The sequence below is a fragment of the Panthera uncia genome, chromosome E1 (assembly GCF_023721935.1).
Source record: "Panthera uncia isolate 11264 chromosome E1, Puncia_PCG_1.0, whole genome shotgun sequence".
Classification (NCBI taxonomy): domain Eukaryota; kingdom Metazoa; phylum Chordata; class Mammalia; order Carnivora; family Felidae; genus Panthera; species Panthera uncia.
In genome coordinates, this window is record NC_064814.1 from 2,925,850 (window position 1) to 2,948,773 (window position 22,924).

At 58.4% G+C, this 22,924-nt stretch overlaps 1 protein-coding gene across 3 annotated transcripts in view; it reads left to right on the forward strand.

Moving 5' to 3' along the window:
• The window catches only part of RBFOX3 (RNA binding fox-1 homolog 3), a 365,776-nt gene that overhangs the window by 121,405 nt on the left and 221,447 nt on the right, over positions 1–22,924 (forward strand). For all 3 annotated transcript variants that reach the window (XM_049635557.1, XM_049635558.1, XM_049635559.1), the window contains exon 2: positions 12,846–13,009. The gene's annotated coding sequence lies outside the window, so the exon portion shown is untranslated. The remainder of the gene's footprint in view (positions 1–12,845; positions 13,010–22,924) is intronic.

Consider the following 22,924-nt stretch of genomic DNA (forward strand, 5'->3'; position numbering starts at 1 on the left):
TGGATGGATGGATGGATGGATGATGACTGGGTAGGTGGATGGGTGGGTGGTTGAATGGGTGATGGGTGGGTGGATGGATGGATGATGAGTGGGTAGGTGGGCGGGTTGATGGATGGATGGATGAATGGGTAGGTGGATGGTTGAATGGATGATGGGTGGGTGGGTGGATGAGTGGATGAATAGGTTGGTGGGTGAACGGATCAATAGACAGAAGAGGAACAGACAAATGGATGGATGGCAGATGGACAGATGGATGGGTAGACAAATGAAGTCGATGTCTCCAGTGACCGCAGCTTCTTTCTGATGTGTGTGCTTCTCGTTTCGCCATGCCATTCTTCTTCCGGGGAGGTCTTCCTTCCTCGTGGAGCTCTACGTGAGCCAAAACTCATCTGCTGGGTAGTAAGAATGCCACCCAGAGGACCTCAGAAGGAAAAATCTGGTCCCAGGAAGGCAGATTTCATGGCCAGGGTCACTCAGGGAGAGCAGACTGGAGACCACAGCAGGGTCCAAATCAGCCAGACCCTGGTCTGTGTTCCTCACTCAGAAGACAGGGCAGGAGGTGGGCAGAAGAGCCCCTTGCGAGTTAAGAGTGAGGAAGCTGGCCGTGAGGGCCCTTGCTTCCCCGTCCCGCTTGTCTCCCTCTGCTCTCGTCTGTCCCTCAGCATCAACAGTGAGTCCAGCCGTGAGCCTTCTGAGCCCTCCTGCACATTGACTTCGCCGTCTGCTGCTTCCAGGGAGGCCCGTCCAAGGCCAGGGCGCACTTGCTGCCAGAGCGAGAGTCGGGGGGCCTCTGCGGTTCTGGAGCAGCCGGTCTTGCCCTGGGGGGATCTTGGGCAGATTCTGCTGTCGCCAATGTGTTCCGGAGGGGAGGGGCAACAGCTGTGGGCACGCCCCCCCCCGTGGCGTTCGCTGCCGCCGACCCCCTGCGTGGTGTGTCCCTTCTTCCCTGATCCTAACCGGCAGAGGCCCGACGTAGATTCTAGTCCCTGCCCCACTCATGCAAGGCAGCCAGTCGGGCATCTGGGATGAAGACGCTTCCTGTCTTGTTGCGTTTCCTCCCTTTCTCTTCTTCCTGCGAGAGAGCTGACCGAGGCTTTGGGTGGCACGCTGGCGGCTGTCGCCTTCCTCCCACTGCTGGTGGAAACCCCCTGGGGCAGGTGTCTCAGCCTGAGCGTGGGACACATGCAGTATCATTACACTGATTATTGCCTCTTCCCAGACGTATTGATCGGGCTTCTGTCTCTGACTCTGGCCAACCGAAAGGCTCTGCGGCCCATCAGAGCCTTAGGGACTGAGAGAGTGGCTTTGACTCAAGATGTATTATCAGCCCGGGAGGTGCTTTTTTTTTTTAATTGAAAAATCGGGAGTAGTTTACATATTGTGAAATGTGTGGCTCTTCGTACAGTCCAGGCGGTTTTGACAAGCGCGTGCACCCAAATAACCCTCACCTACACGGAGATGTGGGACATTCCCACATCTCCAGAAGGTTCCTTGATCTGGTAGGGGGTGCGAAAGTACCTGAGTGGGATGATGCTGTACAGGTAGGTGAATGAAGGCTTGGGCTCCAGCCTTACCAGGACTCTCGTGATGGCCTCGACCAAGGCAGACCCATGAGAACCCAGCTCCTTTGAGCTAACAGACTGGTGGAGAGAGGGCAGCAAAGGGACAACCAGCCAGGAGAGAGGTCCAGGGCAGAAAAAGGGCCCGCAAGGTCATTGGCACATTCCTCTGCTTCCACGCAGATCGCACTCAGGTCTCCCAGGAAGAGGCCCCATCTCACATGGCAGGCACTGTTCTCGAGAGTACCCAGACCCACACGGGGCAGATAGACGCCGAGTGTTCATGTGACAGTGTCGCTGAGCACCTGAGGCCACGGGTGGGAAGCTCAGAGGTGGACGTCGCTGTGCCTCAGGTTGCCAAGGAAAAGGGACGTGCGACACCTTGTCCTGGGCAGGGGTTTAATGCCATGTCCTGCCAAGAAATCCCTCTGTGCACTGTTGCTGCCCCGCATCCCTCTTGCCGCGTCCTGTTCGTGTTCGCCTCCTGTGCTCAGGGCGGGTGGGGACAGCCGAAGACCAGTGCCCACACCAGCACCAGGACAGGGTTCTCCTGGTGGCTAGAATTTTCCCAGAGCGGGGCCCTTGGGGAATTCTCTCGGGATGGTTGTGCCACGCAAATGTTGCCACAGCGGTTGATGCCGTGTATAGATAAATGTTTATTTTTGAGAGAGAGAGAGACAGAATGAGCGGAGGAGGGGCAGAGAGAGACAGGGAGACACAGAATGTGAAGCAGACTCCAAACTCTGAGCTGTCAGCACAGAGCCCGACGCGGGGCTCGAACCCACAGACCACGCGGTCATGACCTGAGCTGAAGGTAGATGCTTAACCGACTGAGCCACCCAGGCGCCCCTGCAGAATATATTTTTAAAGCACGTTACTGGTTCAAGTTCTTCTCCCGTGCTCGGGCTGGAGCTGTGAGCGCTGTGCCCAGGGAGGGAGGTGCGGCCTTGGAAGGGAACATTTGAAAAACTTGCCTGACCGACTGCATCTGTGTGTGTGCAGCCGGATGGAGGTCTCAGGGTCAGTTCTGGGACCCCAGGCCCCAGAGAGACCTGTTTCTGCAACACAGAGCCAAGGAACGCGTCTCCACGCAGGCGCCCTGGCTGTCTTGACCCAGAGGCACCAAGGCCCACCCTGAACCCCTCCCACCACCAGCCCCGCAGGTGTCCTGAAGGGACAGCCCTGCCGGCCCCCAGGCCGCGTGTTCCCAGGGAGGGCATCCAGGAGTTTCTACCCTGTCCTCCCCATTTCTCTCCACTGTCTAAAAGTTAGAATCCTATTAAGGTCGCGATTCCCTACATTTGTGACGTAAAGTCAGTCTCGGAGAAAACTTGGGCTGTTCAGCATCAAAATCCTATTACCGAATGCCATGTTTCCCGTGCGAAGATACCTGGAGGCTGGGAGATAAGTGCGAACGAGCTTCTGAGTGCGGCCGCTGTGCTATCTGCCGGGCCCAGGCTGCTGGGGAGCCCGCCCGCCCCTCCCCCCCCCCCCCCGCCCCGCCCCCCCCTCCCCGGCACCCCCCCCCCCCCCCCCCCCGTCACCACCTTCTAGGTAGCTTCCTAAGGCCTCACGGTGCCAGCAGAGAGAACCAACTAGAAAGTCCCTGTCCTGGACCCCCACCTCGACCGTGGTGACTTCCTTTCCCTGGTGCTACCCAGGAGGGTGTCTGTGAGCCGGGTGCCTGGCCTGTAAAGGTGCCACAGAGGCGGAAGCAAGGGGATGGGAGGTGCTGAGGAGGGGCTGAGACCCTGTCCTGGGCACGGGGCTGTGCCAAGGTTACCAGGGAAGCACGTGTGGGGGTTAACTTTGGGGGACGTGCTCTACCGCAAAGCTCTGTGGACAGACAGCCAGGGCTGACGGAGGAGGCTTATGGGGTCCGCTCTAGGTTCTTTCCCTGCGCCCTCCTGTCCGGCTGGTGAAAATCACGACCTCCAGCTCTATGACCCCTGGTGGGTTCCAGACCCTGCCCTCTGGCTGTCTTTGTGAGAATCCGCCTGCCCCCCGCCCGCCAGCAGGGCAGGACTGACTCAGTTGGCCTTGTGATGCCTTCAGGCCGGGGCCACCTTTTCTCTTGCCACCTGCCCTCAGCTGGCCAGGCAGTTGGTCTGAGCCCCCTCCTTCAAACTGCCACTCTGCTGCTCCTTCTTCTCGAAGCTGGTCACACCCCAGCCCGCTCCCACCCTTCCTGTGACCACAGCGCTCTGTGCGGCCCTGCACAGCGTCCAGTGAAGTGTATTGTAATTACTGTTTAAATCATGGCAGTGTGCACCCATGCTCCTGCCCAGGCCCGAGTGCTTTGCAGGTGAGGAGCAAAAGGGGGCCTGTCACCGCCTGTCTGGCGGGAGTGGTCCCCTCGTGCGGGAGCCCGGGGTCTCTTGGGTAGGGGCACAAGGTAGGGGGACATCAGTCTCCAGGCCTCACCCCGGGACAGCCCCATGCAGCTGCCTGCTTCCCCACTAGACTCTCAACCCGAGGGCCCGTGTGAGATGCACCCTCGGTCTCCCCCAGCCCAGCACAGGGCGTGGCACAGCCTCCCCACGTTTGTTGACAAGGGTGGGAAGAGCCCGTCTGGGTTACCCTCAGGGTCTTTGCTCTTTCCTCCCCTCTCCCAGCTTTGCTTCCCTTCCCAGCCAAGGCTGTGGGCCGTGGAGGGGGCCGTGGGAAGGGATAGTGTGTCCACCGGGTAACCTGGGCCACTAGGTGAGACTCAGGGTTTTGGTCTCTCCGTTCACTTATTCATTCACTTTTCATTCATCCAGCAAATATTTGAGGACCTTGTATGGCGGGCGCTGGGTCTATGGTGGTGAACAGAACAGGTATCCGGCCCTCAAAGACCGTGATTGAGTAAAGGAGCAAATTAAAATGTAATTACAGTTTACAGCAAGTACCACAAGGGAAGAGTGACGTCGGGTGGGGACGATGTCCGGTCGGGTGGTCGGGTCAGGCCTCTCGCTGGGGACGTGATCTCCACTTGAGGCTGAGAGGAGCTGGGGGGGGGGGGGGGGGGCCTACAAGGAAGTAGCGAGCGAGAAGGGCTCCCTTGGGGGACAGGGGACCACTGGGTCCCTTAGGAATCTGGTCCCTGCTGGATACTTTCGAAACTCTGGATACCTTCTCTTCCTGGGGTTTCTGTGGTGTTTCGCAGCCTGTCTCCCTTCTCTGTGGGGCCCCTTATTCCTCTGCACAGGCCTCCCCTACCCCAGCCCTGCCTCCCAGGGTGTCCCAGCATGTCCCTCATCACCAGTCCTGTCCTCTGCGCCCAGCCTGTCCTCTCACTGGGTGTTGCTGTTCGTGCCCTGGGGTTTGGCCACTGTCTGCATCGATATTTGTTGTAACCCCTGCGTCAGGTGTCTGTTGATCTAATGGTTATACCAAACCTTAGTGGCTTCAAACAGCAGTCACCTCTTAGCCCACAGTTTTGGGGGGTTCAGGAGCCTGGGAGTCTCAGCAGCTAAGGTCTTTAGCTCAGGGTCTTTCACGGGGTTCTGGTCAGCATGCTGGCTGTCAGAGGGAGGCCCCAGTTCCTGCCCTGTGGATGGATCTCTCCATGTGGCCGCTCGAGGGTCCCCACGACGTGCCGGTCAGCTTCCACCAGCATGAGAGCAGACGATGTCCTTTATGACATGATCTCAGAACTGGGGGGCTGTCACTTCTGCTGCTGTGTCCAGCCCCCGGCACAAGGTAGGAGGGGACTGCGCCAGAGGACAGGAGGTGAGGATCGTAGGGGCCATCCTGGAGACGGGTGCCCCAATCCCCAAAGCAGGTAGACTGTCTCCTAAGCCCTACATCCTGGCACCCACCTGCCAACCACCCCCCCCCCCCCCCACCAGATGTCCCAGGGACCCTTCAAACACAACACATCCAAATCTGAACCCAACCCCACAAGCCTTGGGAAATCATATTATGTAATTGTTAATATATGCCAAGCTGTCAAGAATAACTCGGGGTCTGCACGTAACCATATAACAAACTCCATCATCAGCCCAGCTGAAGCCCCCCGAGTCTTTCCCGTCACCCTCGCTGGTCTCCATCCACCTTATGTGAGTCTCAGTTTCTCATTTGCTCACCAGCGGTAGGCTCCAGATTGAGACTCCTGCCTTGGTTTTTACGCCTTCTACCCCGTCCACACAGGCACCAGAGAGAGCTTCTTAAGACACAAATCTGCATAGTTTCCTGCTTAAAACTCTTCAAGTGGCCGTTGAAAGTCCTTGGCTTGGAGTTCAAGGTGCTTCATGATCTGAATTCTGACTTACACGGCTGGTCTCATCTTCTCGTTCGTCCAGTCCCGGACCCGGAAAACATCTCCCTGCCCCTCTTGCGTGACTCCCTACCTGCTAGCTCGCCAGATCCGCCCCTCAGTCTTTAAGGCTCCCTCTGGGGTGGGCCGCCTCCTCCGGGAAGCAAGAACACCCACTCGGGATGAGCGAGGTGCCTCTCTCTAAGGTTTCCACATACCCTTCGCCTCCGTCACTGATGCTTTATCTGTGATGTGTTTACTGAGCACCTATTTTGTGCCAGGCCCTGTTACAGCTGCACCCAGGAGATCTGCCCTGTGGAGCTTGATGTCTCTGCACGAGCCCTTATCCCACCTCTGCTGGGATTTCTTGTCACGCCACCCTCTGCATTGCCACCCCCTTGGGGATGGGCCCATGAGGTGTTCTCATCTGTGTCCCCAGCTTCTATCACAGGAGGGACTCAGTGGATTTTCAGCGCTGGAATGGTGCTTTGGGGGAAGGGCCAGACCGCAGGAACCGGCTGCCTTAAAGTTCCCTGGGTGTCTGAAGCAGGTGTCTCTGGCTCGATCATTGATTCCTAGACACAGGCACCCAGGCCGATTTGGTGAGGGAGGCAGGGAAAATGCACAGGAGCGCCTAAGAACACTTCAGACCGTGCCCTGGGCCGCTTCTTGTCATCAACAATTTTTGCACAACCCAGCCGTGCAGCTGGGCTGGAGTTCTGTCGCATTTTGGGGACACTTCTGGTCTGGGGCCTGGCCTCATGTCAGGGGTTCTGGGCCCCCAGTGTCAGCCCTGCTGTCACTAGGGTCACACAGCCCCCAGCCTTCCCTGCTTTCCCCGACCTTGGGGAAAATTGCTTCCCGAATTACACCCCTCTATTTCGCAAGCTTTAAACACAGAGCCGGAGGACACATGAGTTACATAAGGGCCTCCTCATTCCCGTTGGAGATGTTGAATAATGTAACATTTCAACAATACCTAAAGGTGCACTGTTATTATTAAAACACACTGGTGTTAAAAAGAAGAAGGAGAAGAAGTGTATCTACAGTAAAATTGTCACAGATGCCAGAATAATAAAACCCAGATGATGATGATGATGATGATGATGATGATTGTTATTTTTGGCCAGAGACAGGATTTCCCAAGCCATGAGGGGAGTCAGTCACGAAGCTGGTTTCTGGCTTGAAAATGGAAGGAGGAGCCTCATTTATTCTGAATATTCTGTATCCCCTATAATCTTTACTATGGGAACAAAGTGCCATGTGTCGTTCTCCCCGCTAAAGACACAGAAAATTCTGCTTTCTTGGCGGGAGTCTTGTGTTAAGCTCGGAGCTTGGTTGTTGTCTTGTGTCTGGGAGAAGCGGAGACCGAGGGGGGTCGGGGAGGTGAGAGATTGCACAGGCACGTGCCAGCACCCGTGATCGGTGCCAGGGAGGGACCGGGGACAGAAGCCGGGGGAAGGGGGCACGGGCGCTTGGCGAGGGGTCATGGCTTCGGAGAGAAGTGAGGGCAGGACGTAGTGCCTGGCCTGCCGGCTGCAGTGCCCAGGGCGTGGCGAGGGCTCCGTGTCCTACTGAACGGTGTGGTCGGTGGGACAGGTGGCTCTGCTGGGTCTGGATGTTTTGGTGTCTGTTTTGTTTTGTTTTGTTTTGTTTTAAACGAACACCAAATCCTTTGTCATTGCTTTGAACTTGCCACGTTTTATCAAAGTACAGCTGATGTGTAACTTTGCATGAGTTTAAGGTGTGCAGCTTGATGATTGGTTGTACGTACAGGTTGCGACGTGGTCGCCACACCCATCCCCTCACACATTCACGTGCCTGTTTTCTCGTGATGGGGAGTTTTGAGATCTCCTCTCTCGGCGACCTTCACGAACGTGACACCGCGTTGTGGAGCAGGGTTGCAGCGCTGTGCGGGATTCACCTGGTGGTGGGAAGCGGGGACCTGTTGGCCAGCCCCGCCCCTGCCTCTGGGAACCACCAAGCCACCAACCTGTTTGCTGTTTCTCTGGCAAATCCTTGCGGTTCCTCCCGATTTCCTTTACTTCCCGCCAGGCGGAATTGGTCGAGCAAAAGGTTCTTCCCGGCAATGAAATGAGCCAGCAAAGGTGTGGTTTGGGGAGAAAGGCCCCGTTCTGAGGCGGGCAAGCTGAGTCCCCTGGGATTTGCAGCTGCCCCTTCCTGAGTCTCTCTGGGACGGGGAACAAGAATGTAGGTGCGTGTCTGGGGCGATTGGTATCTTTATTACAGCAGATAAAACAGCGCGTGCAGGCTCGGACGTAGGAGGCTGTTCACGCGAGTCCGCGGAGGAAAGGATCGGGGATGTTCAGCTTGTCCCCCGTCACACAGCTTGTACGTGGTGGGGCTGGAGGAGAACCTGCTGCCCGCCCCAGGGCCCTAGAGCCTCCCGGGGAAGTTGCGGGCTGTGTCCGAGAGCCGGGTAGTCAGTCTGTGCCTTGTCCCCAAGCAGGTGAGAAATGGCTCTGAGTTCACGTCCTGAACTTGCAGGGCCTCGTCTGCCCAGACGTGGCCCGTGTGCCAGCAGCAGGCCCAGGGAGGGGACGTCAAATGAGGGGCAGTGACACGCCTGTGTTCCTCATCTCGAATCCCATACGTAAAGCCACTTCCCCAGATGATCCTGATTGGAAAGGACTGCCGTCCCCAGCCTGCCTGTAGGTCCCCAAGTGCAGGCGAGTCTCTCTCTTTGGAGATGGGGGAAACAAGCCAGAATGGATGCTTTCCTGCTGGGCCCCTCTCCGCATGGGAAGCGGTAGGTGTGAGGGGTCTCTCGTGGGCTCAGCTGCTCACACGCAGAGAGAGAAGGCATTGCCACTCACCCCCACCTCTGGGTATCAGAGACCATCCTGCTGACTCACCCGAAGGGATGATGGTTACTTCCGCTTGTCGGTTTGGGAATTTTACAGAAAAGGTTCGTCCGTTGCACACGGTTCACGTAGATGTGGCTCCTCCTTCCTTTCGTTGTTCGTTTAACAAGCACCTGCTCAGTGTCAGCACCGTGTCGGGTAGGCACCTACCGGCACGGTGGTGAGAAAGACCAACCAACGTCTGTCCTCACGGGACCACGTGTAGTCTAGACCATGATGGTGATGGTGGTGATGACGTTGGTGAGTGAGGATGATGGTGGTGATGATGATTTGGCCAGGTTCTCCCTCTCCCTTCAGTCCCTCCCCCCCTTCCCTCCCCATCCCTTCTGGACCGACACAGTCCAGCCCTGCAGTGTGCAGAGGACAGGGCCCTCAGAGAGGAATGGAAGGGCCGACTGCCCAGTCAGTACTCATAGGACTGGCATCTGCAGGGTGGCCAGAGGACCTTATCATCCACAGTCTCTTCCGGCAGGAACCCCTGCGGGGGCCACTGCCTATTTGCGTGTTGGCTTATTTTTGCAGAAGATGCTTTTTCGGAAGAGCCACTGTTTATTTTTCCATCTTCTCTCCCTAACGGCGAGAATCCCAACAGGAGGCCATTTGGGGCCAGGGCACCAAAGGCAGCCCCGGCCTCCTGCCCCCTTGGGAGCAGAGCTGGGAGGCTGGCAGGACGCCCAGGAGACTTTAATTGGCGGCAGAGGTGGGGGGAGGGGTGGGAATGGTTTGGACAGACCTTCCCTGAGACTGAGCCTTCCCAGCCAGCTCCCTGCCCTTGCCCTTGCCCTTGGTAGGACCACGCCTGGTATTTTCCAGCTCCAGGCCCTTCTCCGGTGTCATAGCCTTCTGGGGCGCCCACCACCTGTGTCCAGCCTTCCGGGGAAACTTAAGCCTCTGTCCACCCCCAAAGTAATTTTGAGGGCTTCCCCAACTAAAGCAAGGGGATTGAATCCTGAAGAAGTCGGTCGAGAGGATGGGGAAGAGTCCTGACCCTGGGGTTCTGGACTGTCGGGGGCCTCAGAGTCCCCCACCCCCTACAGCAGGAGGCACAAGGACTTTGACGTTGATGGTCAGCAGTTGGAGGCTCCCTGCCTGCCTCTGGCCCCCAGGCTACACTCTGGCAGAGGTTAGGGCCGCGGGTACCTGGCACCGTGTTTGGCATGCGGTGGGGCACAGTGAATGTGGTTCCGAGGAGGAGGAAGACGCAGCTCTCTCCCCTGCTGGGTTTGGGACAGCAGGCTGTGGCCTTGACCCTGGGCTTCAGCTGGACAGGCCAGAGCCACCGTGCGCTGTGAGCCCCACGGGCCTTCTCATCTCCCTTCCTTCTCCCTTTTCCCGGAGCCGGCCTTGGGGCCTTGGGGGACCTCACGGCAGTTTACTTGCCTGGCCTTTTGTCTCTTACCTTCGTCTGTTCTGTGAAGAAGGAGGTGGGGCCGATCCCTCTCCCTGGCAGCTGGGGAGCTGGGGCACCGCACTGGGATGGGTCCTGTGTCCCTGAAAATCTGGGGGCCGGGGCCCCAGCGTCTGCACCGTGGGCAATGGATGGTGCCTCGTTCTGCGGAGTGGGGAGAACGTGCAGTGGCAATCAGGGACAAGCTGTTAAACGGTGGCCCACTTAAGAAAACAAAGTGGGGCGCCTGGGTGGCTCAGCTGGTTGAGCGTCCGGCTTCGGCTCAGGTCATGATCTCGCGGTTTGTGGGTTCGAGCCCTGTATCGGGTTCTGTGCTGACGGCTCAGCCTGGAGCCTGCTTTGGATTCTGTGTCTCCCTCTCTCTCTGCCCCTCCCCTGCTCACACACTCTCTCTCTCAAAAATAAACATTAAAAAAAAAAAAAAAAAAAGGAAAAAGGAAACAAAGGGCAATTGTACCGATGGTGAGGCCAAGGCCTGGCCGAGGTAGGGCTGCTCACTGGGCTATTCGTCCCTACCCCTGTCCAGTCTCCGTGAGCCCACAGCCCATGCTCCCCCGTCTTAGCAAGCACACAGCCCAGCAACATGAAGTAACCTCTCCTCTCTGGGCCTGCGGGGCTCCCGAGGTGGGTGTGCAGAGTCGGGGTACGGGGTGCACAGCTCAGCATGCGAGTGGGGGATGGGGGGTGAGGCATCACCCTGGAGAAGGTGGCCCAGATTTCAGGAATTGTACGTAACAATCAGTGTGGGGCCAGAGGGGTTTGGGGTCTCTCTGGATTCCTGTACTGCCCCTCTCCCCTTCCCGTCTTTGCTCCCTGTCCCTTGTCACCTTTCCACCTTTCCGTCGTGGGTTTACCTGCCAGGGGCACTGTCACATCTCCACCTTGCTCCTGTTCCAGGGGGTCTGGTGCAGAATGAACTCCAGCCCTCGCCTTTTGTGCCCGCTGCTGAGAATCAAGCATTTGGTTCTAAGACAAGCCTGCCTACCTGCCTTCTCCGCCCCACCAGCTTGGGTCACCACCTGGAGCCTCCTGTACCTGGGGCCCTCTGCGTCCACCTGGCTCCTCTCTTACCTGGGCCCTGCCCCCAGCCGTCTCTGTCACTGCATTTAGCACTGACCTAGAACCACAGATCACACACTTGCTTTTCCCACTGAAAAGTGGCCTCACAGAGCTCGGGGCTGTTTTCCGTTCCCTCCGATGCCCAGCTCCCGGTGCCGTGCGTGGCATGGGCGGTCACTGCAAAGCCACGTGGTGCCTGGGCCTCCCTCTGGGAGCTTGGCCCTGCCGTTGGACATGTGGGTGGTTCTCCTTTTAAGTGACTGGATTTTAGGAAGAGAAACAAACTGGTAGTCTTTTCTTTTTTAAAGCTCCGTTGTGGGGTTTCTGGGGACATGCCAGTGGGAGTCTCTCCCCTGAGGCGGGCTGGGGGGGGAGCCCCCCCTGGCCAGCCTGACTCAGGACTCTGCCCCAGAGCCGGTCCCTCGGGGCTGGCCAGAGAGGATGTCCCCAGCGGTGTTTCTGTCTTGCCTGCCGATGGCACGCACACAGGGTTGGAGTGAATTAAGCCAAGAAAGGACTTTCGAGGCCCAGGTGCCCCCCATCCAAAACAGCAGCCACCAGCCCCCTTGTGTTTCCTGGGAATTCGGGCTCCAGGGAGACGGTGGTCACTCTTGTACAGAAGCCTGAACGTGTGCGTGGAGGAGAAGAAGGGGTGGGGGTTCGTTCGTTCATTCATTCGTTCATTCATTCATTCATTCATTCATCCATCCACCCATCCCCGTGACACATACTGAGTGAGCTCCGACCGGGTGCCAGGCACATCCCAGGCACTGGGGTCCCAAGTGCTTGCCCTTGGGGTGCTTGCATTTCAGGGTGGTGCATCTGTGGGGTGGCAGCTGTGAAGTCCTGGGGGAAGATCAGGGGGCGAAGGAGGAGGGAGTGCCAAGGGGATGGCCGTCAGTTTTGATAGGGTGTGCTGCTTGGGGCTGGCCACCTTACCACACATCCCCAGGCCGGGAGGGGCGAGCCACGCAGTTACACAGTTATGTGGGTGCGCAGGCGTGGTCAGGGGGAGGCGCTCTTGTGCACGGGGCAGCCAGGAGGCCTGGGACTGCAGGAGGTGCAGGCCATGCCTAGGGTCCCGTGGGCAGAGCAGGATTTACCTGGAAGCTGTGCACCCATGGCCCCAGCGAGACCCTGCAGCGTTATTTTTGCCTTTGTCGTCTGAGACAGCCCTCCCCCCCGCCCCCACCACCCACCCCCGGCCGGCGATTCATGTAAGCATCAGGGTCCCCAAACCTGGCTTCGCCTGGCTTGTAGGTCACTGTAGCAGCTCTGGGTGTTTCCTCCCAATGACATAGGACACGGTGGGAGAGTGGCACCACCTTTCAAAAAGAGAGGGACAAGGGAGTTTCAGGAACGATGGCAGTGATGGGCCCTGGAGTTTGCAGTGGGTGACGCAGGAAGCGATGGGACGGGCGAGAGCGGACGGGGTGGGGTCAGCGTTGGGGGGCGAGGGGGGCAGGGGGGCAAATATCATTTAGGGGGCATCACGGCGGGAGGGGTCCCAACGCTTTGTTTTCAGACAGGTTCCCCTCGCGTTCCCCTGGGGTGTGACCTCAGGCAGCCACCCGTTGCCTCAGTTGCCGTGTGGCACGCCCTCTTCTCTTGTTTGCTAACACCCGTGCTCCTTTGATGTCAAAAAGATGTTTGCTTCAAAGGCATTTAAGTCTTTTCCTTTTCTTTTCCTTCAGGTTGAGAATCTGTCTCTGAGAACCTGAAACTTTTCCTGCCGAGACGCCGCCCGCCCGCCCGTATTTCCCAGCAGCCTTCCACCCCAGAACGTTCCAGAAAGAATCCCACAGGGAGGGGGTCACCTCCCTGCTGCAGCCAAACAGACCTCACCCACCACTACCAGGTAAGGCGCCGCCGGCCACCACACGGATCCTTCAGGGAGGAGGTTGCATTTGTGATTGAGAAACATCTTATTGACCCAAGGGGATTGCAGGCTGGGGACTTTTCTGCTTCCTCCATCTTTCGTGGCCTCAGGGTCGGGATGGCCTCGGGGTCGGCATGGGGAGCATTGGGGCAGATGCCCAGGAATGTGCTGGCTTGACTTGGTAAGGAGTGCCTGCTGTCTGTGACCTGAAACGCGTCAGCCTGGCGGCAGAGTTATCATCCCAGGAAGGAAGGTGGGCGGGGCGCAGCGTCCACCGTCCGGGTTCAGCGCAGACTGCCGTGGAGGCCGAGGTCGGGTCTGCCCTTCCCCTGCCCAGATTTCCCTGCAGCCCGGCCAGCGGCTCTGGTGTCCCCACCTGGCTCCAGAGGGGACCGGACGATTGCTCCGTGACACTTGAGCTGTACCAGGAGCTCACCCCACGACCCCAGGGTTAGCGGGTTAGCGAAAGACCGCCCCGCAGACTCAGGGCCTGTCCCACCTCAGACGCCAGCCACAAGTCTTGGGGGCCACTTGGCACTTCTGATGGACCGGCTACAAATTCCCGTGACCCTCCGTGTTGATAATCTGCTAGACTGACTCTCAGAACTTAAGAGCCACACTCGCGGCTGCGGTTCCGTAGTAAGGGACACACGTAGATGGGACCAAGTCTGCCCTCACCCTGCAGGGTCAGGACAGCTCACCCTCCCGGCACATCCACGTGCTCTCCCCTCACAAAGCTGCCTGAGCTGGGAGTGTCCAGAGTTTTACCGGAGTCCTATTATGTCATTGGCCCCAAGACTGGACTCTGTCCCCTGTCCCTCTCTCCCCTGAGCGGGGAAGTGAAAGCTCCAGCTCTCCAGTCAGGGTCCCTCTGCCTAAGGACTCAAGAGTCACCCAGTCAGCGTGAAGTCGGGTGTGGGCATAACAGAGGACGTTCCCATCCCTCGGGAGTTCCAAAGGTTTTAGAGGTTACCTCCCAGGAACCAGGGACAATAACCAGGGTTATTACATCACCACGAAGGTCAATGCAGCCCGGTCCCCACTAAGAAACTGCACAGAACTGGAGGGTGGGGCTCATCCAAGGCCGGGCAGGAGGGACTTGGGCCCCGCGTGGCAGTCCGCCTCTGTGCTGACCCTTTTCTGGGCGGAGCAAACGATGCCCATAGGAATTCTGGGCAAAGAGCCGAGGACACAGGCTGGTGTCTCCAGTACCCCTTTAGCGTGCACGCCGTCAGCTTCTGCATAAGGTACAGGAGCCTTGCCAGGTCCGCACTGCTGCCTTTCTTCCCACGATCCAAATGGGCTCCCCCTCTGCCTCGGGGTGTCTGGGGGCCCTCTTTTTGCCTAGGGTTGATCGTGTCCCGACTGGTCCGTGTGCTGTCATTGACCCATACTCGCTGACTCTGTTGTGGAGGCTGCAGCTTGGTGGCGACAAAGCCAAGTCCTTGCCGTGTATCCTCTGCTGGGGACGAGTTGCACATCTCAGTCAGGTAGCGATAAGGCTGTGAAGAAGGGTGGTCAGAGGCAATCGAGGGTGGTAGAGGCTGCTGTTCCCACAGGGCAGTCCGGGCAGGCCCTGGAGGCTGATGGGGGTGAGGCAGGGAACCAGCCGAGCCCTGGGAAGGGCAGTTCAGACAGAGGGCCTGGCAAGTGCAAAGGCCCTGAGGCATGTTGGAGAAGTAGCAAGAAGGTTGGCCTGCCAGGGTCCAGGGGGGAGCGGGGTGGGAGGAGATAGGGCCGATGGTGTAGGGCCTACCTGCAGAAACTTTTAGGCCAGGGGTAAGGACTTGGGGTTTTGTCTTAAAGATGGTAGGAACCGCTGTCCGACTTCAGCTCAGGTCATGATCTTGCAGTTCGTGAGTGGGAGCCCCGCGTCGGGCTCTCTGCTGACAGCTCAGGGCCTAGAGCCTGCTTCAGATTCTGTGTCTCCCTCTCTCTCTGCTCCTCCCCTGCTCATGCTCTGTCTGTATCTCTCTCTCTCTCTCTCTCTCTCTCTCTCTCTCTCTGTTTCAAAAATGAGTTAAACATTAAGAAATTTGAAAATAAACGATGGTAGGAGCCACGGAAGGCCTCTGAGCAAGGGGTTGAATCAGCAGACTCGAGTTGTGTGCAGATGACATTGCCTTCTGTGTGGGGAGTGGATGGGGAAGGAGGTCAGGGCAGAAGCAAGGCCACCATAAGGAGGTTCCTGCTTGTCCCAGGGAGGTGGGGGGGGGGCTATGCCACGGACCCAGGATGTGAAGGGTGGGTCTGGGGATGTGTTTGAGATGAGAATTTTCAACGACCACCTTTCTACACGGAAATGATTCTGTCACATCACTGCTAGACCTTCGGGGACCCCTTAGAAAGCCTGCGAAGGGAAGTCATATACTGCAGCTGTGCTGGGCAGGGGAGCCAGGCCATGCGACCGTTCCAAAAGTCTCGATCCCATGGACCTTCAGAATCCTTCGGGACCGGGGGTCCCCTCAGTGCTACCATAAAACCACCCATAGTGGACGCACAGCTTGGGGCTGACTTCAGTGCGGGCCAAGCCACCCTGGGGTCATGCACCGCCCCCAAATCTCAGGATCTTGGGTCTAAGCAAGTGCCTGTGGCACTGCCCCGGGGAAAGAGCAGTAGAGTGCAGACCTCCTGTGGGCAGGTGACCCCTGAGAAGATGTATTTCCTTGAAGGTGATTGCAGGGCCCAGCTTTGTGTGAAAAGGTAAATTCTTGGGGGTGTCACAGCCAAAAGCACCAGACTGGCTGGTCCCGGCTGGCAGGTCTGGGAAACTCGGGGCTCAGTGGGGCCTGTGCAAGTCCCTTTGGGCCTGGAGCTGCGTCTCCCCTCGTTGATGCCAAGGCACACTCTGACATCGTGGAATGGGTGATGTGCTTTGGAGTCTCCTTCCTCCCCGGGGGGAGGTGGGGGGTGGGTCAAGGGGAAAGAAAGCACCAGGGGAGACTCGCGTGTCCCTGTTGTGCCGAGCAGTTTGAAGCTTGCAGAGGAAGCTGGGCTGTGTTCTGCCTTTTAGTCCACTTCAGGCGACTGGTGGGTCTCCGAAGGGAGAGGCCAGGCCCACGGAGCGGTGGTCTGGTGTGCCAGCCACTGTTCTCGAGGGGACCCAGACAGGCCCTCCGGAGGGAGCCAGGCCCACCCCCGGGCCCCCAGTGCGTCGAGCTCTGATGTCTGGAAGGAAAATCGGGAGAGGCAGCAGGCATCCCAATCCCTCCCCCTCTCAGAGGCTCCCCCCGTCCATGATTTCATGACGCCCGGTGGAGTGTGCCCTGGCCTCCGCTGGCAGGAGGAGAGCCAGCTGGGGGATGGAGGTTTGGGGGAAGCCAGTGAGGGGGAGAGGGTGTGAGGCGCTCCCGCAAGCCTTCCACGGTGGTCGCCGGGGTCAGTCATGGGCAAGGTCAGTGCAGGCCTGAACCCGAAGGAGCCCGTGCTGCGGCGCGTGGGGCTGGTCCATCCCCTGGGGCTGCGGGGCCATGTAGTGCACGCAGCTCCCCATCACTGCAGGGGCGTCCTTGCTGGAGGGGAGGGGACACCTCTTCTGCCTTGGAAAGCGTCCCATGAATTAGATCCCATTTTAAGGCTCATCCTTCCGACGTGGATTCAGTTTGGGTTTTACTGTGTAGTAAATGCTGAGTCCCTATTGAAAACATGGGGGAAATTAACCTGCTACAAAATGAGATTCGTTTCTTGTGTGCAGTGGTGGAGGCCTGGGGCAGATCGGTGCTTCAGGTCACGGCGGGGGGGGGGGGGGGAGCCCGCTTACCCGTGACCTGGAGAAACTCACGGTGGGCATCTTGGCTCTTGTGTCTGGCCCTCTCCCCTCCCCCTTGCCGTTCTCTGAATCCTTCGGAACCACAACCACCTGGCCTCCGTGTGTGTCAGGTTCCTCCTCCTCCAGATGCTTTTGGATGGGGGGGCGAGGGGGGTGCCCTTGTTCTGGAAGCTGAGACACAACAAGGCCCTCTGCCCTGACCTCTGGCCCCTCAGAGGCTGCCCCTGAAACCTGCAGGGGTGGAGACGGTCCAGCCAGAGCTCACGCTTCCTGCTCAAGAAGAAAGGCTTTGGCCCGGCCAGAGGTACCGCTTCAACTCCTTTAAACACGGCCACACGTGGGGGCGGTGTGTGCCCGAGAGCAGGGGCTGCTGCGCTCGTGTTGGGGCAGAGGGCGAACGTGTCATAACTGTGCAGCTGGTGCACGTCGGGCGTTGCCCCCCTTCAGCACGAGAACCCATCTGTCTACCCCGGCCGTCCCGCCCGCTTGGGGCTGGACCCCGGAGCTGCAACATGCAACTTCCCATAAATCATCCCCGAATGGGCGCGCTTCCTGTGCCATCCATCACGCCCCGTCTCTTGTCTGCTTGTTTTTAAAAGCTGTTAAACTGGAATCCATCACATGGCATCCTCGGGGGGCCAAGCAGAAGCAGAGGCTGCCCGCATCAGCAATATTAATGCACACGGAGCTTTCTAGAGCATCGAGGCAAATGTCTCCCCCGTGGTGGGGAGAGGGAGAGCGTGGCTTTATCTAGTTACGCCAGAAGCTAATGGGATGTTTTTCTGACACTTGGAGTTGATACATTCCTGCCACGCATGAGGAGGTCCTGGTGCTGCTGGTGGAGCTGGTAAGGCCACCTGAACGGTGCCGTGGTGTTTCCGCCTTCTCGCAGGGGCACCTGACTTCCTCCTGTACCCGGCAGTTGCTCTCGAAGACCGTAGCTTGAGCCAATCTGTGGAGACATGGATCCTTCTAGGAACATCCGTGGTTCCTCTTTCTTTCATGGCTGAATGTTTTTGGAAAGGAGGATCCGGGAAGGGTGTCGAGATCAGCTTTAATCCTCGTTTCTGGAACAGGTTCCGGGCATGTGCCCTTGAGGAAGGGAGAGGAGGGGGACCTGGAGCCCTCCCTCCTGCCTCCCCTACTCCCCTCCCCTTCCTCCATGGTTTAGCCATGGCTGGAATCTTCCCGGCTGTCCTTAGCATCCATGGAATGTACTCGTGCAGCTCTGTCTCTGGGAGCCCCTGTGTCTGTCCCAGACAGATCTCACAAACCTGGGGGCAGCGGGGATGTCTCATCCCACCTGCATTTGGCTTCCCCGCTTTCCTTTTCTTTGCCCCATTTGTGTTGGTTGAAGGATAAACCTACTACTGTGGGCACTGGTGAGACATTTGTAAGACAACAGAAGAGCAGGACAGTGTTTTCTCCTGGTGGCTTTGGAGCCCTGTGAGTGAGCTGCCCTGGTTTGGGGGGGGTGCTGGATGGGTCCTGGACAGGCGCCCGGTGGGAGCATTGCCCTCCCTCCGCCCCAGGAGCTGTCCAATTAGAGCCCATTAGTCACTCAGTGTGTTGGAGCATTTAGAAACAATTAAAGGTGAGAAGAGTTTCCAGATGCAGCCTCAGTGCTGGTGCTGGAAGGCAGGCTCTGCTGTTCCTCCCCAGATGGCAGTCGTCTGGAGAGCCCGCAGCCCTCTCGCGGGAGCGGGCCTGGTCCCCGCGGCCCCAGAGCCCGCAGCCTCGGGAGGGTGAACCCTGAGGCGGCCCTGGGGCTGCCCTGACCCGGGAGCACAGCCTGGGGGTGGGGATTAAAACAGCAGAAACAGATCCTGTCACAGTGCTGGGGGCTGGGTGTCTGAAGTCAAGGTGTCAGCGGGGCCGCGCCCCCTCCCCCAGATGCTGGTGGCCGCCGGCAGTGCTTGGCGCTCCCTGGCCGGTAAACCCGTCGTGTCATCCTCTGCCTCCATCACCACGTGGCTTCTCCTCCGCTCTGTGCCTGCCTGGCCCTGTGCCTTCGCATGGTGATGCCCTCTGTGCGTGTGCGCTGTAAATCTCCCTCGTCCGGTGAGGACACCGGCCGTTGGGTCGGGGCCACCCCATTCCAGTAGGACCTCCTCTCATCTTCACCCTTGACCACATCTGCAAAGACCCTCTTTTCAAATGAGATCACATGCATGGGTTCGGGGGGTCAGAGGGACAAAATCCTACCTACTGCATCTCCCAAGACTGCTGGGAGGAAAGTGAGCCCAGGCACTGAGCTGTCCCCCCACTGCCTCTGGCCCCATGGATTCCACTCAGACACTAGGATTCTCACTGGTTGTTTTATTGTTATTCATTTTAACGTTTATTTATTTTTGAGAGAGAGAGAGACAGACAGACAGAGCACGAGCAGGGGAGGGGCAGAGAGAGAGAGGGAGACACAGAATCCGAAGCAGCTCCAGGCTCCGAGCGGTCGGAACAGAGCCCGATGCGGGGCTCGAACTCGTGAACCGCGAGATCACGACCAGAGCCGAAGTCAGGCGCTCAACCGACTGAGCCACCCAGGCGCCCCTCTCGTCTGTCCTTTTAAAGACAATGATGCCTGTAGGCCAGTCAGGAAGTGAAGGCCAGCATGACCCCGAGCTGTAAGAGAGCCTTCTCAATGCAACCCTTCCCCAAGCTTACAGATCCTCCTTAACGACAGCAGGAGGCACCGGCGCCCCGTGGTCATCGGCTGGGAGCCTTTCTTGTGTCCCCGACTTGCTCTTCTCCACCCACCTCCCGCCATCCCACTGTTGACAGCGGTCTTGAGAACAAAAACCAAGAATTAAAAGGCCAGCCTCCCCCTCCCCCCAAATCTAGGCCTGAAAATGAACCGTTTTTGGTCCAAGTCTGGGTCACACGGTTTTGTTTTGCTGGCGAGGGTCTCCCTGCAGGAAGGAGGCGGGAGGGGGAAGGTGAGGGGGGAAAACCCGGGGGAGCCAGTGGGACCCTGTACGCGGTCGGGCTACAGTTGTGGAACATGCTGGCTCAGAGGACCAAGGAGGCCGGCAGGGCCCAGGAGGAATAAAGCCAAGCTGACAGTCGCAGAAGTGAGAATCCGGAACGGGGGGCGGGGGGGGGGGGGCACAAGGACACTAGAGAGAGGGCCAAACGGCACCGGGGACAAGGAGGAACACACGCGGAAGACAGAGCCTGGGGACAAGCTGTCCTGATGTTTACGGATGCAAAAGTCAAACGTGAGTGAGGTGGCCTCCTGGGAAAACTTTTGTTCCTGATGGCGGCTCATCGTCTTCCCGCGAGAGGCTGAGCATCCGGATAAGGGCCGTGTCTCCAGGCTGAGCTGGGAAACGGTTGTTGCCGTCAACAGGTGCACGGAGGGGAGGGAGGGACCATCTTCATGCCCCAGGATGCTCGTCGACACCTGTGGGCACGCAGGACCCGAGGGGTCCCGTCACCCAGAGTTGCTGTGTGCAACGTGTGACTTAAAGATGTCCCAGGCGGAGCCACACGCCGGTCCCATGTCACCGATTCTGGGTTCAAACTGGGTTATGACCCCGGGGGCCATGAGGGTTTGTGGGTCACTGTTTTGGCTGATCCCACTGCCCGGCGGGCACCCATCTGGTTCCGTGGGACCCTCACTTTGTGTCTCTGCATGGACACGCAGGCTGGCAGTGAACGGACAAACGGACAAGCAAGGGTTTTTATGGTTTGGGAGAAAACTCTTTCTTTTAATCCAGTCTGCAAGGATACGTTAACTATCCCTAGGCCTGGTGCTTTCAAAGACATCTGTGTTCTGTGGGGCAAAGAGCAGACAAGGAGGGTCAGCAAATGTCTCAGGAAGAAAAATTACTTTAGAGGTAGAGGTGGGGACTGGCCCAGCTTTCGTGTTGTGTGTGCGCGTGTAGGAGAGAAGACACAGGCAGGACAGAGTCAGTTCTCTCTGCTTCCGCGGGGTGGGAGAGGAGGTGGAGATTGGACAGATGGCGTTTTTGAGTGACCTTGTGTCGCCGGGCACTGCTGAGCGCCGCCGGCTGGAGGTGCAGGAGGCTCGTGGGGTGTGGTCACCCGCAGCTACCAGTGGGGGTTCATCAGGATGTCAGCGTTACGGAAGGCCCTGGAAGCCATCAGAAGATAGGCCCAAGTTCAAGAAAGATCAAACAGCGCCGTCCTGGGACACCTTCACGAGGGAGGCCTGGAGAGTCTGACGTATCGATGGCGTGGAGACCAGTCAGGCGGGTGTCCTGGGGTGACACGTGCACGCGGACCCTCCACCCGAGGTTCCCGTCGCTAGGTTGACATGTGTCGCCCGTGTGAATCCTCGTGACAACCCGATGAGCTGAGTTCCCCCCAGGAAGCTGAGCCACAGGTGAAGGATTCGCCCGGGGTCGTCCAGACTTGGAACCCACATGGCTCTCTGGGGACAGCACCGGCTCAGCACGCCTGTCTCGAATGATCCAAGTCAGAGCTACTCGGGGCGCCTGGGGGGCCCCGTCGATTCAGCGTCCGACTTCGGCTCAGGGCTCCAGCCCCATGTCAGGCTCTGTGCTGACAGCTCGGAGCCTGGAGCCTGCTTGGGATTCTGTGTCTCTCTTTCTCTCTGCCCCTCCCCTGCTGGCACTCTGTCTCTGTCTGTCTCTCAAAAACCAACGTTGACAAAAATTTACAAATCAGAGAGCTGCTCAAGGTGAGGTCTGTGGACAGAGCCTGCCCTTGAGCCACTGCCCCTGGTCCCTGGAAGATGAGGGCAGGGCCTGGGAATAAGCACGGAGAGTCGTTTATGAGAGTGACTTCATAGCTCGTGGATCCATTCGTGAGAAATTGGGCTTTGTATCTTGTCTTTTTTATTCCGTGTTTCCCAGTAATCCCTCTCGTATGGCATCTCCGTTCCTTACGTACAGAGCCCTTCACCACAGGTGCTTTGAGCAGGCCTGACTGGAGAGGGTACCCGTCACATCTCAAATAGGCTGTGACATGGGCCAGCACGCCCAGAGCAGGTCCTGCCTCGAGAACATGCCTCGGTGACGTCGGATGTGCGGGGGACTCTACTGTGCTGAGGCTGCCGTAACAAAGACCACAGCCCGGGTGGCCTCGCGGTTCTGGAGGCTGGATGTCCAGGATCCAGGTGGTGGCCGGGGCGGTCTCTCCCGAGGTCTCTGTTCTGGGCTCGCAGCCGGCCACCTTCTCCCTGTGTCCTCACAGGGTCGTCCCCCTGTGCGTGTCTGTGTCCTGATCTCCTCTTCCAAAAGAACACCAGCCACGGGTGGGTTAATGTAATGACCTCTAAAAGCCCCGTCTCCAGATATGGTCACATTCTGAGGTGCTGTGGGGGTTAGGGCTTGAACATATGAGTTTTGAGGATACGCGGTTCAGCCTGTAACAGAAGGGTACGTAGGAATTTCCCGCGCTGTTTTTGGAATTTCTTGTGAATCGTAAATGATCTGAAAACAGTAATTTTTTTTAAGGGTACGCATCTCTCTCCCAAAACAGCACGGCCGCTGTGTTTGTCTCCACAGGGTCCCTGAAGGCCTGCCCATCGTCCTCGGTTTGGGGGAACGGCCCCCTGGGAGGGATACCAGGTTGGCATGGCCCCGGCCTCACCCTCTCTGCTTTCTGTCCTCAGGTGCTGTCCCTCCCCCCGTGCAGAGGGCACCTGGGAGGCGTGCGCAGCGGGCTCTGGGGCTGCCCTCCTTCGTTCTCTGCCCATGGAGGTTCTCTTGGGTCCCTGTCTCCCCTCCTCTGCTCGTCCCCCTTCCTCTTGGGTTTTAAGGGCACTGGCTTCTGCTGCTGTCTCGTTCCCCTCCCCCCTCCCCAGCTCTGCACGCGGTAGGTTTCCCGAAAGGCTTTCCATAGAACGTCCCGGATACAGCGTTTGGACGGTGGTTTAGTTGTATCTCTTGGAATGCTCTCCCCTAACTCTGGGAACAGTTGAATCATGGGTCACATGTGGCCCTCTAGGTGTGACGGAGGAACCACCAGATGGGGCTGTGACAGCAGACCTGTGTCTGCACACCTTTCCTCTGTGGCAGACCCTGCCCATTCCCCACTGGGCAGGGTGTACAGATGACTTACCCGTGTGTCCACCAATCTGTGCATCCACTCGTCCATCCTTGTAGCTTTCATCCGTCCAAGTACGTGTGCATCCATCC